This window comes from Antechinus flavipes, chromosome 2, assembly GCF_016432865.1.
Source record: "Antechinus flavipes isolate AdamAnt ecotype Samford, QLD, Australia chromosome 2, AdamAnt_v2, whole genome shotgun sequence".
NCBI classification, from domain to species: Eukaryota; Metazoa; Chordata; class Mammalia; order Dasyuromorphia; family Dasyuridae; genus Antechinus; species Antechinus flavipes.
Window position 1 is genome coordinate 56378417 of NC_067399.1, and position 14527 is coordinate 56392943.

General features: G+C 43.4%; 1 protein-coding gene across 8 annotated transcripts in view; it reads right to left on the bottom strand.

Annotated features, from left to right (window-relative positions):
- The window catches only part of GSE1 (Gse1 coiled-coil protein), a 776456-nt gene that overhangs the window by 43374 nt on the left and 718555 nt on the right, over positions 1-14527 (bottom strand). The window lies entirely within an intron of this gene.

Below are 14527 nucleotides of genomic sequence, written 5' to 3' on the forward strand. Positions count from 1 at the left end.
CACTGGGCAAGTCACAATCTCTGGCAGCCTCAGTTTCCTTATCTGTAAAATGGGGTTAACAAAGGCACCTGCCTCGCAAGGTTGATGTGAAGATGAAATCAAACAACATTTGCAAAGTATGTTCAAGCTTTCTACAACTTGTTAGTTATTATATGTACCCATTATTGTCATTCATATAACAGAAGGTTCAACTCCAAGGAGGGTTCGGGGCCTCCCTTAGTGTATTTAGGCATTTATTTGTAGCTGTTCACTGCAAAGTAAAGGAAAAAAACCATACAGGTTGTAAGAAGAGCTCTGGGCTTGGGAGGCAGATCTGGTTTCTAGCGGCGGCTCTACTAACAATTCACTGTGTCCTCAATAGGGAGAGTCACCAACTGCTCTGAACCTCAGCCTCCTCATCTGTAAAACAAGAGCATTAGGTCTGATGGCAGTGGGGAACATTTCCAAGACTCAAGCTCAATTCTGGGTCAGTGGTCCTCCACTGATCCAGTCTAGAAAGCTACTAAAGGAGGGAAAGAGACCACCCAGACATTTATTTAGCACATGTCAGGCACATCAATGGACCACTAGGCAGTGCCATAGAGCACGGGGCCTGGAATCAGATAGATTCATCTTCATGAGTTCAAATCTGGCCTCAGACACTTCTTAGCTATGTGACCCTGCACAAATCACTTAACCCTGTTTGTCTCTTCTATCAAGTGAAGGGAGAAGGACATGGCCAACTACTTTGCCAAGAAACCCTAAATGGGATCATGAAGAATTGGATGTGACTGAAAAATGACTGGACCACAAATCAATATTGTTAGTTTCCCAGGCACACCTCCAGTTGAATGGGCTCCAAGAGATTTTATCCCCCCTTTCCAATGACCTCACAATGTCCATGGCTTTTGCCCCCTTCTCTAATGCACTAAAAAAAAAAAAAATTGTCTATGAAGTTTACCATCTGACCAGATAATGAAGGCAGTAAACGTGTCTTATGTAAACTACACAGCTAGCTACACAGAACTAGAGTCGCAGGTCACCAGTTCTAGATCTGACAGGGACACTTTGAGCAAGTCACCCATCAATGAGCCTCAGTTTCCTCATCTGTCAAATAATGGGATCAGACGAGAAACCAGGGATCTCCTCTAGTTCTAAACCTGAAATCTGCACATCTAACACAATTTTCTACACACACAAGGTATTTAATGAATATTTACAGGCCCCAATCACTGGCTATGGCTCCCTTTTCCCACTGAGAAGTAGAGTTGAACTCTACAAGTCAAAATAGAGATAACAAGTGTCTCAAGCCCCTCCCTTCCTGAAGAAGCCCCAAACCAGCAAACCCAGTTCCTATGATGGGGTAGGGAGGGTTGCAGTGATATATCGTGGCAAAAGGAGCAGAAGGATTCACAATACAATCCTGACTCTGTCAAAGAGAGGAGCTGTACTGGATGACCCACAATCCATTTGGGTCCAAAGTCAGCGATGGAACCTTTGGACAATGAATGGTCATTGACCATATACAATGTACGAGTTTATCAGTAGTCTAGGCACCAAATATACAGTGCAGAAAATATTGAGAACAAGCATGGTTTGGATAGACTCCATTGGAGAAGGCGAGACTTGAATTGGGTCCTTAAAAATGGGGAGGCAAAGACAGACAGGGAAGAAAAGATAAATGATGAAAGTGGCCTTTTAAGTCAATTTCATGAAGGATTAAGAACAAGTAGGGGGAAGGAGGGAGGAGATGAGGAAGAAAATTTATTACAGCAAAGCAGGTGAAGATAAGGTAAGATGCCTGAGGTTTTCAAAATAAGAACTCACAAGCCTCAGTGACTGATTAGTTGTGTATGTTTGGGGGAGAGGGGAATGGAGCAAAGTCAAAGATAATGCTGAGATTTGGAGACCTGAGCTGACTTGGTGGTAAGATAGGGAGAGATTGGGAAGTCAGAGGGAGAAGGGAAGATGAGGAGTTTCATTTTAGATACTGTTGAGTTTGAAATGACAAGGGGCATTTGAGGGCAGATATCCAGCAGGCAGTTAGTTATACTGAGCTAGAATGAGAGGGAAAAGGGGGATACAGCTGGAGATTAAAGGGCTCATGGAACATGGCACTCAGAGCCTACTGCAGCTACAGGGTTTCAAAGCCTCCAAAAACTATTAGCAGCTTATTTATTATTCAAGATACCCTGTTCAGCTCAAGTAGCTTGATCACACAGGAAGCCAGTGATGGAAAATCCTTTCTGGGAGGTGGAGGGAACATCTTAATTTGTAGCTTCTGGCACTTCCCTCACTGGAGCACTTCCCCTTGCCCTCACAGAAGCATTGGAACAGCACCTGAACATCCTACTCTAAAGTTTTACCACCCCCCCCAAAACCCAATTCCATTGGGTTTATATAATACCTTCATGACTGTTTTCTCTTTCTTAAAATCCAAGTGCACCTAATAAGATGCTGTGCATATAGTAGGTGCTTAATAAAAGTTTGGGGTTTTAGGATGAGATGGATCATAGGATTGGTTGGTTGCATCCCATCTAGAGGTAATTGAACTTGGTGGATTTGAATGTTTATTTCAAGAATGAGATAGGGGCTTAAGGAATACTAAGAATTATTTAAAGCCTAAACATTTGGGCTACTCTCTTCTCCTACCCCTAAGAATCCAGGAGAGACAATGTTCCATATGGGTAGCTTTGAACTGCAGTTAGTCAGTGATGGAAGGGCATTATGGAAGAATCTTCTGATTAAAGCAGTCACAAAATTTCAGACTTATTAAAGCCTTCAAACTCCAAGCTTCAATCCTGCAACCCATGTTTCATGAGGAAACTTTTGATCAAGATGGGTCACTCTGATAGTAGATCCTTATGATCATAGGATTTTAGAGGTGGAAAAGAGCACACTTCCACCAGCCAAGTAGAGAATCCAATCAATATCTTGGTAGGAATATCTCCTAAAAATCCTGTCAAGAGATTCATTCATCTGCTTCAATACTTCCAGAAGCAGTGAGTTTACTATGTATATTTTAATCAGAATGGATTCCAATTAAGTTCTGTTTCCAAGACTCCTAGGTTGAAGAAGAAGGCAAGGAAGCAACGACCAGGTTCAGCACCAAAGCTAAGGATTAATTCTACCAGAATGCCTGGAAGTCTACCTGGAATGAACAGATCCAGATATGGAAGGGAAGCTGAAGGAAAGGGGTTGAAGAATCATTGCTGAAACACAGAATGGATCACAAAAGCCATTTCTCAAGAGATGAGTGATCAGGTAGATTTCAAAAACTGTCATGCAAATTACCAACAACCACATGAAAGACTGCTATAAGCCATCAGGAAGAAAAATGCAAATTAAAACAACCTTGGAGGCTTTACCCCACATACATCAGCAAAGATGGGAAAAAAAAAAAAAAAAACATGCTACATGTTGGAGGAACTTTCAGAAGACATCTGGTAAAGGTGTGAACTGGTCTGATTGTTTTGGAAAATAATTTGGAATTATATCTAGACCACTAAATTACATGTAACCTTTGAACCACAAAGGTTGTACATGTGGCAAGAAAAATCCAAAACAGAGAGAAAGATTTATTTAAAAGAAAAAAATAGGCAGCTGAGTAGCTCTGTTGGATAGAGCTTTGGAAATGAAGTCAAGAAGACTAGAATTCAAATCCAGCTTCATACATTTACTGGATGATTTTGGGCAGCTCACTTAATTAGCCTCAGTGTACAACATGGCTTCATAGGTCTCTTTTAGCTCTCAATCTGTACCTGTGTAGTGCTTTTCAGAGGCTGCTAGGTGGTACAATCAGTATAGCATGCCAGATTGAAGTCAGAAAGAATGATGTTCAAATCTAGTCTCAGAATCTTGCTTGTTGTAAGACTCTGAACAAGTCATTTGATTTCAGCCCAAGTTTCCTCATCTCTAAAATGGGAATAATAGCTTTTACTTCCCAGGATTGCTGTGATACAGCACTTGTAAAACACTTTACAAACCTTAAAGCGTTATATAAATAGCTAGCTAATGTTAAAAGAATAACAACAAATATTTCTAGTAGCCCTTCTGCAGAGCAAAGAACTAGAAGGGAAAATGGATGTTCATCCATTGGGGAATGCCTGAACAAATTATGCTCCATGGATGGTAATGGAGGATCACTATATTATCAAGAAATGATGACTAGAGAGAAACAGATGACAAGGAGAAATAAGCATAGTACACTCTTATGCGTATATGAGTATATTTATAAACAGCTATGTATGTGTATATATATATACACACACACACATACCTACACATAATTGTAGCCTTCTTTAGAGTGTTGGGGGAGTGAAAAGAGAAAAAAGTAAAACATGCACCGTAGAAGAAAGAAGTAAAGAAAGGTTGGGCAGCTTTAAAAACAATGTACAGTATTTATTATATAGGTTTTCTTGAAATGGAAATTTGTTTTATATTGAATCCTCCCTTGTATTCTGCTGTGTATATGGGAATTATTTTCTTTTATCATTTGTATTTCAGTTTTAAATAAATTTTAAAATTCACCTAAATTGAGGAAAGTGAAGAAAACTGGGAAAGACTTCTATGAACAGAAACAGAATGAAACAAAGTCACCTGAGAATAATTCATGCCTTGACCACAATATCATGATGAAAAACAATACAGAAAGACTTCAAAGCTGGGACCATCCCTGAGCAGAAGACCCGCCTCCTTTGAGAAAGTTACATTATTTTCAGACATGGTTGATGGTCGCTTGGCTTGGTCAGATATATTTGTTCAAAGGAAGGAAGGGTCTAAGAGATATGGGGGAGAAGCACAGCAGTAAGGAAAGGAACCCAAAGTAGTCACCAGCCCAATAGGAGCAGTTTGTGTGATGGGGAGGAGAGAAGATGGCTACTGTTGCTTGCTGTGATTTCCATGTCCTCCCACTCTCTTGGCTTCCTGCTACAGTAACCTTGTATGCTCTTAGCTGCTAATTCTTTCCTTGAGCTGTATCTTCCAAAAAAATTACTTTGTATTTCCTCCTCAGTCTCCTCAGCCTACACAGCCTCCCCTCAACAGAATGTAAGCTCCTTCAGGGCAAGCATGTTCCATAGTCTAATCTCTATCTCCAAGGCCTGATGTGGCAGGAGTTCAATAAATGTTTTCATTGAATAGAAAGCCAACAGATGCATCCAGCAGTCCCTGCTCGTCCCTACACTAATTTCAATTCAGGTACAAGTTGGGGTCTCACTTCATTCTCTTGCTAACAACCTTGCCCTCCAAGGCTCTGAGGCTTGGAAACAGGATGTGGGAGCCACTGCCAACACATTTCCCAGTCCCTTAGCCCATGAGGGAATTCTGGTGTTTAAAGGCCCCAGGCTTAAGCCCCAGCAAGGCTGAATTCCTCACACTTCATCTACTCAGATTGTGAACCACAATAATTATGTAAGAAGGCCATGTGGCGCCAATTTACTCCACCCCCCCCCCCCCAAAAAAAAGTTGCCTGTCTCAGCCAAGCACCCATTACTCTCCCTTAAACCCACAGTGCATTTCCTCGGATGGTTTAGCTAGATGCAAAACAAAACAGGGATGGGCTTCAAGGAAGTAAGTCTGTCAAAGAGGTAGCTTGGACCCAGAAGTCCTGCGGCATGCAGAAATCCCTACAAGGAGCTGTGGGGACAGAGGAAAGAATTGGGACACACTGTCTTTGCATGTAGGAAATGACAACATAACTGGAGAAAGGCAAGACATGAAAAGCACAGTGAACAGAGAACGTACAGAATCCCCACCATTACTGGTCAGATGCTAGAAACCATCCATTTTCTGTCCTAAGCAAAGGTGTTTCTAATACTTGAGCTCCTAGGACACTGGCAGTGTCTGGGAAAGCTGAGGATTTGTCTGGGGATTTATCAGCAATGTCCATGCTAATAACTCATAAAAGAGAAGCTGTTCAGATTTCCAAGATGGCGGAAAAGATTGGCCACTTAACTAGCTTGGTGAATATGGGTATCAGTTTCTTCATCTGTAAAATGGATGTGTCCCTCCAGAGTCATCTCTTCCATAACACAGAAATCTCCCTAAGAGAAAGGGCTGTTTCATGTTTGCCTAAGGCTTCCCTACATCAGAAGTCAAGTTCTAGTTCAGCTTTGCCATTCGTACAATGACGGGACTTCTTTAAAATCTGGTTTCCCTTTTCTGGGTCTCAATCTGGAATTTTGAAATATTGGACCAGAAACTCTCTAAGGAACTAGTTAAAGAAAGGACAAATTAACCATATGAACTGAAAAGGTCTAATGCTAGAAGTGAAGAGAACAAAATAATAACCACCACCATTTGACAATGATGATAATGGTAGCAGTTAAATCAGTGGGAGTAGGGTTGGGAGTGGATTAAGGTATCATCCAGTCTCTGTTCCCCCTCCTCCCCATTTAAACATCTTTTAATACTCAGATATTTGCTTTCTGAGTTTTTTTTTTTTTTTTTTAAGGCACTAGGTAGAGGGAGACCAGCACCTGATACATGCTATCCTCATCTTCTCAGTTCACTTATCATACAAAAATGGGAGGTGAAGGTAAAACCAAAACGTGGCAATAAAAAATTTAAAAACAAATATTTAAATGAAATGGTTTGATCTTTTTTTTTTTTTAAGTGGGAAGATAGGAGAAGGAATAATGCAGGAAAAGGCTTTGACTGAGCTTTTCCAATTACCTTCTTAAAAATGTCCACAGATTTCCAAAGTGAATGGAAAACCAAAAGAAGGGGAAAATCAGAACAGAAGAAAACAAATTTGAGAAAGATGTAGTCTAGTAGAGATATAAGAGATCCTGAGTTTGAATCCTAATTACATATCTGAATGAGAATAGAAAAGTCATCATCCTCACCTGAAAAAATGGGAGAGTCAGATTATAGAGCTGGGAAGGGAGTTTTGAGATAACCCTGCCCAACTCCATGAGGATCTCCTGAGCTCTGAGAAGGTGCCGATTCCAAAAGAATCAGTTCCCTGACTTCTCCCCCATATTCCATGGTGGAGAGGAGGGAAATTTTATCCTCCCTAGTCACCCCATCCCATTAAAAAAAAAACTTTTTTGCATGTTATCTTCCTTCATTAGACTAAACTCCTCAAGGCCAGGGAGTATCTTGTTTGTACTCTATAGCCTAGAACATAGCAGGAGCTAAGTGAATATCTATTGACTGACATTCTGTGTTTAGGTTCTGAGGCCTTCCTAGAGCTAGTTCCTTGGTTCCCAGAACCTTGTTCCCTACAGTAGGAGGGAGGAAGAAGAAAGGAAACATAGCTCAGTAGAGAGGTAAGAAAGAAATCCCAATGAGATTTAAGGGAAGGAGATAGTTTATTTGCCTTATGCCAGGCATCAAAATAGCCATTTAGGCCCAGGTGCCTTTAAATCTGCTCCCAGCTCTGATTAGAGCTCCGTGTCTGGTTCACACTTTCTCTGCCCTCAGGGGCTTCCAAACTCTCAGAATGCCAGGATCTGGCCAAGAATAGGAGAGGATAGGAGATGAGTCACACTGACCCAGAACTACAACTGATTCATTTCTCAAGAAAAATGAGTAAAGTCTTTGTTCCTGAGATGTCCTGGGGTGAAACCTATGGGCTCAAGAGGCCCAGCCTGGAAGAAGAGGCCAGAACCCCGGACCTCAAAATTCAGACCCGGCCTAAACTGAACTTAACATTGAGATTGCTACATATGTACCTAGAAAGACTGGAGTTCCAGGCCCAAGACCTCCACTAGGTTAGCTACTCCCTTCATATAGATTGCTGAGTCTTGGTTTCCCCAATTTTAAGAACAGGGCGATACTGATTTCATTTCCAAGAACTAGTGAGAGGAAAGTGTTTTTAGTAACACAAACGTGAGCTGAAGGTACAGCAGGAAGAAGGCAGGTTAAAGCCTGCCTGCATCACTGACAAATGTGTGAGAGACCCAGGAGAGACAATTACTAACAGAGAAAACTGGCCACCTCCTGTCCCAACTGAGAAATGGCGGGTGTAGATGTGTTGTGCAGGGGAGAAGGTACCAGCTACATAAACTCCAACATGCTATTTATTCTTTAGGGGTAGATTCAAAGAGGCAGACTTACAGTTGGGTGGACCCTCAATGCGGTCCAGTCCAATACCCTACCTGACCCCACGAGTCCAGGACAGCTTAACTAACTGGCCTATCGATGGGCACATGGTAAGTGGCAGACCTAGGATTTAAATTCACATCCACCAAACCCCAAATCCAAGTCAGATTTTGGCTATGGAGATGGAAAGGAAGGTGGGTCACATTCAACTCTTTCTTTAGAAAGGGGAAATCTTGGCTTTCCTGCCCAAGGTCATACAGATGACCAAATCTTGTGATTCCAGAGCGAGTGCTATTTCCAATACACCGAGCTGCCTCAGCAATTTTGTTGAGGGAAAAGGGGAGAACACTAAGCTTATGGGTACAGATTTTCCATACCAAAATCCCAAATAAATGAGCTGTGGCCTAGAAGTAAAGTCTAAAGAACGTTCAGAGTTCAGAGGTCCCATTAAACACACTTTATGATCTCAGAGAAATCCCCTCTCCCTCCCACTCCCCATGAGGGGTTAGAAACTAGAAAGCTTCCAAGATCCCTTTCTGCTCTGACAGTCTAAGATCCTATGCCCAGCAACATGAGATGGCGTAAAGAAATCTAGATTTGGAGCCAGAAATCCTCCCTCTCCTTATCGATGTGGCTCCGATCAAGTCATTTAACTTGTGTGGGGCCTTAACGTCCACCTCTGTAAAACAAAGGGATTGCCACAGAGAACTGAGGGACTAAACATGAAGAACAAGACTCATTTTTGGACAGGAAAATGTGGAAATGAGTTTTGCTTGACCATGCACGTTGCGTTCATAGATTTGCTTTTTTCTTCTCAGTGGGAAGCAGGGAAAAAATAAAATGCTTGTTATTTGAAAAAAAAAATTAATTAAGAATACAAAACCACAAAGGAATTGGATGGCACAATTTCTAAGGCCCCCTTTCAGTTCAAGATCCCATGTTTAGTCTGAGCATACAGAGGGTACCAGGCAGTAACAGTGGCTATTACACAAAATGAGTTGGGGGGTGGCCTTCTACCTAGGCCAGCGACTAAGGAAATAGAAGTCATCAAGCTGAAGAGTGCTATCTCTTCTCCAAGTCAAATGTTGAGGGTTTCTGGAATAGCATGCTCAAATGATGAGGGTAGACTGGACCTCAAAGCCTCAGATACTGGGCCCTAACCCTCTTTGGACAAGAGACCCGAGACATCAGGTCTGAGAAGAACCCAATGGAAAGACTGCAAGGGGAGGGTGCCTTCCCCCGGCCACCCTCCTCCCCCAACCAGGGTGGAGGCCAGAGCTATTAGTTACAGTGCCTTATTAATTATTCCCGAGTCTCTCTGAATTAGTTTCATTTATAAGAGCAGAAGGGGGGGGGAGAGAGAAGAGAGGGAGATAGGAAAAGGCTGTTTCTGACAAAGGAACCGAAGGCTAGGGATTTGACACCCACTGAAGTGTATCTTGTCAAGGCAAGGCCAACAGCAATTAGCAGCCTAATCCCCTCTGTGTTAGGAAACCATTACTCACCCCGATAGCGCTAACAATCAATACCATCACAATGAGCCCAGCAATTAATGAAGCTAAAGTCTTACTTCAGAACCTTAATTCTCACTGTGTGGCTTTAAACAGGAAGGTTTGTGATCATTATAATTAACTGGTGGTATTCAGCAAGGAGTTAGTCAATGAAACTAATCTGGATGGGAGATGACAAGAGCCCCAGTATGTCCATGTCACCTTTGTTGTGTGACCTCCTGAGTCGGGCTCCAGGAGAGCAGATTAGTGGGGGGAGGCGGACAGACAAATGTAATTAACAGCTGAGACCCCAAAGAAGCAGAAGAAAAGAGGGGAGGAGCTAAGAAATCCAGCGATGCTCATCAGCTAATGAGAAAGTAGTGATGTGACCCTCCCGGGCCAATCTGGCTAGAGATGAGACAAATCAGCGGGCCAATGAGTGTGCATCAGGAGCCTCCTATGAGGAGGTACCCCAGGCAGCAGAGGATCACAAACTAAGAAAGTGGGACCTGGCCTCAAGGGGCCTAGTGTCCAAACAGACAAGAACAAACCAGATATCCTTGAAGGGATGGTGGCCAGTGACTGCAACTGTGACTTAAATGTGTGCCAGCCCCTGTGCTCAGGAAACTGGGCCCATAAAGAGCTTACCTTCTAAGGGAGAGGCAATGGCACATATACAAGGAAATATAAAAGTGGATACAAATTAGTTCTGGGAAGGAGTATATGGGCAGCTGTAGAGATGCTCCGGGCTGAGGGGAAAGCAAAGAGTTTCTGGAGTTGGGAGATAGGATTGTGAGCTGGGAACTCTAAAAGGCACAAAGATTCAGAAAAGAATGTGTGTGTGTGTGGGGGGGGGAAGAGATAAAGACAGAAAGAGAGAAGGAAAGAAGAAGGGAGTGTGAGAGACAGACAAGAGACTCAGAGATAGGAGGAGAATGATGAAGAGGGAGAAAAAGGGGGAGGAAAGAAGGAAAAGAGATAGAAACAGAGAGAAGGAGAGGAAGAGGACAGGGAGAAAAACAGAAAAAGAGAGCGAGTGAAAGAGACAGAGACAGAAAAAAATAGAGATGGAGAGTAGCAAGGGAAGTAAATGGGGGGAAAAAGAGAGGGAGGAAGGGAAGAAAGGAAGGGATATGGGAGAAGTGTGACGAGATCAAAACAGTATTGGAAATTTGCCATTGTTCCAAAACCAATGCACAGTCAATTGTGGCTTGTAATGAAAGAAGATCAATAGCAAAGTCACAGCCTTGTGGAATGATGGAGTTAAAAGGGGGGCTTCAGATCTAGAATGTTAAAATGAAAAGGACTCTTAAGAGAAAATTAATCCAATCCCCTTACACACTTGACAAACACAGAATCTAAGGCATTGTGGATAGAGCCCTGGGAATGGAGTCAGGAAAATGTGTGTTTAAATCCAGCCTCACACACTCAGTTAACCCAGGACTGGTTAATCTGAGCCTGCCTCCATTTCTTCAACTGCAAAATGGGAATAATAATAGAACCTTCCTCACAGTAAGAGTCATTGTGAACTTCATGGCAGGCACTTAATAAAGGCTTTTTTTCTTCCCAAGCCCAAGAGACAGTTGGTGACAGACCCTGAAGTGTACCTGACCGTCATCACAACATCATAAGAACCTCTGCTCTAGAAAGGAGAGGGACCCTCTCCCGCAAGAAAAAGGAAATCAGTAACTCTGTGTGGTGGCTGTGTGCGTGTGTAATAAGGCAAGAGCCTGGGCCCAATTTAAGGCAATCCCAGCCAACAAAAATCTCACCAGAATACTGGTCTTGCTCGGACTTGTATTTTACACCTCCTCTAGCTGCCACCTAGCTAGAAAGGAGAGACACACTTAGGAAAGTGATGGCTCTCAGAAATGAAAAACAAAACCCTCCGATTTATGAGGATTTGGAGTGGGTACATGAGGAGAGGGAAAACAGTGGGAATTAGGGGGAAAGATTCAAGGAAATGACAAAGGGATAAGAGTCCAAGCAGTTTGTTTTCTTGGGCTCTCTCCCAGGCCTACTACTGCTCAGGCCCCGGGCCCTGCCCCAAGTTCTGGCCAGTCTGATCAGGGAGGGGAACTGATGGAAGGCCAGCTAGCAGGCTCTCCTGTCCCTTGCCAATGGCGGCAGGCCCCTTGGGAAATGTCCTTCCCTGCCCATCTCCCCAGGCAGAATAGATCCAGAGGCCCTCGACATACATGGGACAGGTACAAGTGACCCAAGACTGGCCACCTTTCAAATCCTGATAACTTCTCAGGTCACCTATCAGAATTTAGTTTTAACTCAGCAGAAATGGAAAGTAACAGGATGTTAAGTAAGAGAAGAACATCTTAGCTAGGGTCTCTTGGGCAACTAATAAATGTTCATTCCCTTCTTTGAGGAAACCCAGGTGATACAACAGAGCAATGAAACCAGAATCAGGAGGACCTGAGTTCAAATCCACTAACAATTACTTGCTAACAAGCTTGTCACCCTAAACAAGTCATTTCTTTCAAACTCAGTTTTCTTTTCTGTAAAATGGGAATATTAAATGTTACCTTCCAGCACTGTTAAAGATGATACTCTTTTGGGGCAGGTAAGTAGTGCAATCACCTGCAGTCAGGAGGACCTGAGTTCAAATATGACCTCAGATACTTAACACTTAGCTGTGTGATCCTGGGCAAGTCACTTAACCCCAATTGCCTCGGCAAAAAAAAGAGAGAGAGAGACTCTGTAAAGTGACTCAAACCCCAAAGTGCTCCACAAATACACTAGTTGAAAGAGGCTAAGGGTCTTCACATGGGTAGTGTCAAAGGTGGGATTTAGAACTGTGTTCTTTGATTTCATAGCAAATGCAAGAGCAAGCCATTTCCACTCTACCCAAGGTGGGAGCCATTCTCCCTTTCTAATTCTGACATTTCATATTCGAAACTTGTCAGAGAAGACTACAATTTGAATCTCTGGCATTCTTCTGGCCCAGAGATCGCTGCACCTTTAACAACCTGGTTTCTGAAGCAGATCGACTTCTGGTCGGCACAGGAAGCAGCAGTTCACCAAGAATCCTCAGAGTGGACTGAAATCAGGAAAGGTCAGGACCCCTCATCTCCTAAATTTAGCCACAAGTTCCCGCCCCACAGCTCGCTCCTCGCCAGCCTTTCCCTAGGCAGGAGAGGGAGGGCCCTTGTTTGAGCCTGGCTTGCTGCCAACACTTGGCATAAACCTGACCATGCATTTCAAACCCTTCCCTGACCTCAATTAATACCCATTTGGGGCCACTTGAGGTACAAAAATCTCTGGAAACTTCGAGGCCATGGAAAACCTTTCAGTGTTTTTTAAAAATGAAAGTCATGGGGAAAATGTTAATGAGGCAATCGTTTAAAAATACATATAGGTAACTTATCCATCACACACACAGAGACAGAATTCTGAAGTTTAGGAACAAAAAAGGAATTTATGTTACTCAGCTTTGTTCAAAAAATGCAAATATTTGGTATAAGGGAAGGTCTTCTGGAAATAAGAACCAGCTAGATTTGGGCTAAAACGCCTTTGGTTAATGCAATTTTCTCTCTAAATGCAAAATTCATGGCCCAGCTAGGTGATGCAGTAGAGAATGCTGTGTCTAGAATAAAAAAGATTCTTCTTCCCGAGTTCAAATCTGGCCTTAGACACTTATTATATGTGTGACTTTGGGCAACTCACTTTACCGTTCGCCTCAGTTTCCTTACATGTAAAATATGATCTGGAGAAGCAAAATGGCAAAGCACTCTAGCACCTTTGCCATGAAACCCCAATTAGGGTCGTGAAGAGTTAGGCTCTAAACTAAAATCTGACTGACATCACCAACCCCCCAGCCACACCGTTCCCTGTGCAAGAGTCAGGGAAGGAGGCAGAAAATCTCATCAGATTGCAGAGACCGGTGCCCACCATGCTCGGCTCTCTCAGTAGCCGGAGAGTAGATGTCATGTTAAACACCTCAATGCGAACCCTCTGACTCCTGTCACTCTCCCCAAGGCTGGACTAGGTCCAAATGCCAGAGGGTGCTTTCTAGCTGTGGTACCCATGGGCCAATCCTCCACCTCTCGGAGCCTCAGCTTTTCCTTCAGTAGAACTGTTGACACTGTTTATACAGTTTAACCTCGTGGGACTATTTGTGAAACCTCAACATACTCCAGAAATATGAGTGATCACCATCCCTCCAAGTCCCCATCTGAAGGCAGCTTTCAGTCCTTCCAGGGAAGGGACACGCTTTCTCCCTCCCTCTCCCACCCCACTGACCCACACTCACACTCTCCTTCTCTCATCCATCCCCCCTCCCAGGCTCTCAGGAGGCTCCCACTCTGCTGTATCCTTATCCTAATGTAAGGCCTCAGAAGGGGAAAATTGCCGCCTAGCTGAAACGTGAACTGATCCATCTCATCGCACCCGGCCAGACAGTGGGCTTGGGCTGAGGCAGGATTTCACAATCACATTACACAGTAGTTAAGTCTAAGTCAACACAGGGGATGTGTAGATTTTCGTTATGAAATGAATTTACTGGGGCAGATATTTGTGAATACGTGCTAAGAAAAATGACAGCCTCCATGAGACCTGGGCTTGGGGAAATTTATGCATCAGAAAAATCAGGGCTTGAGCTTGCTAATGTGGGTAAGGAACTAAAGCATCTGAGCGGCAACAGAAAAGTAGGGGGCACTCAGAGAGGCTGAGAGGAGGCTGGTGAAAAAGAGAGGGAAGGAGAGGGAGGAAAAGGGGGAAGTAGTGGAAGAGGGGGAAAAGGGACTAAACAAGGTAAGTGATGGAAGATAGGAAAGCCTCTAATCAATACCTTTTCAAAAACTGTCTCTCAATTCTGGGCTAAGGGAGTACAGAGCAGAAAAAAGTCCAGGATTTCAACTCAGAGGATGGAGCTGGAAGGAGGGAGATCACATTCTGATCTCATTTTAGAGATTAGAAAACTGAGGTTCAGGGGTGTGTGTGTGTGAGAGAGAGAGACAGAGAGAGAGAAAGAGAAGAGAAAGGGGGGGAGAGGAGGG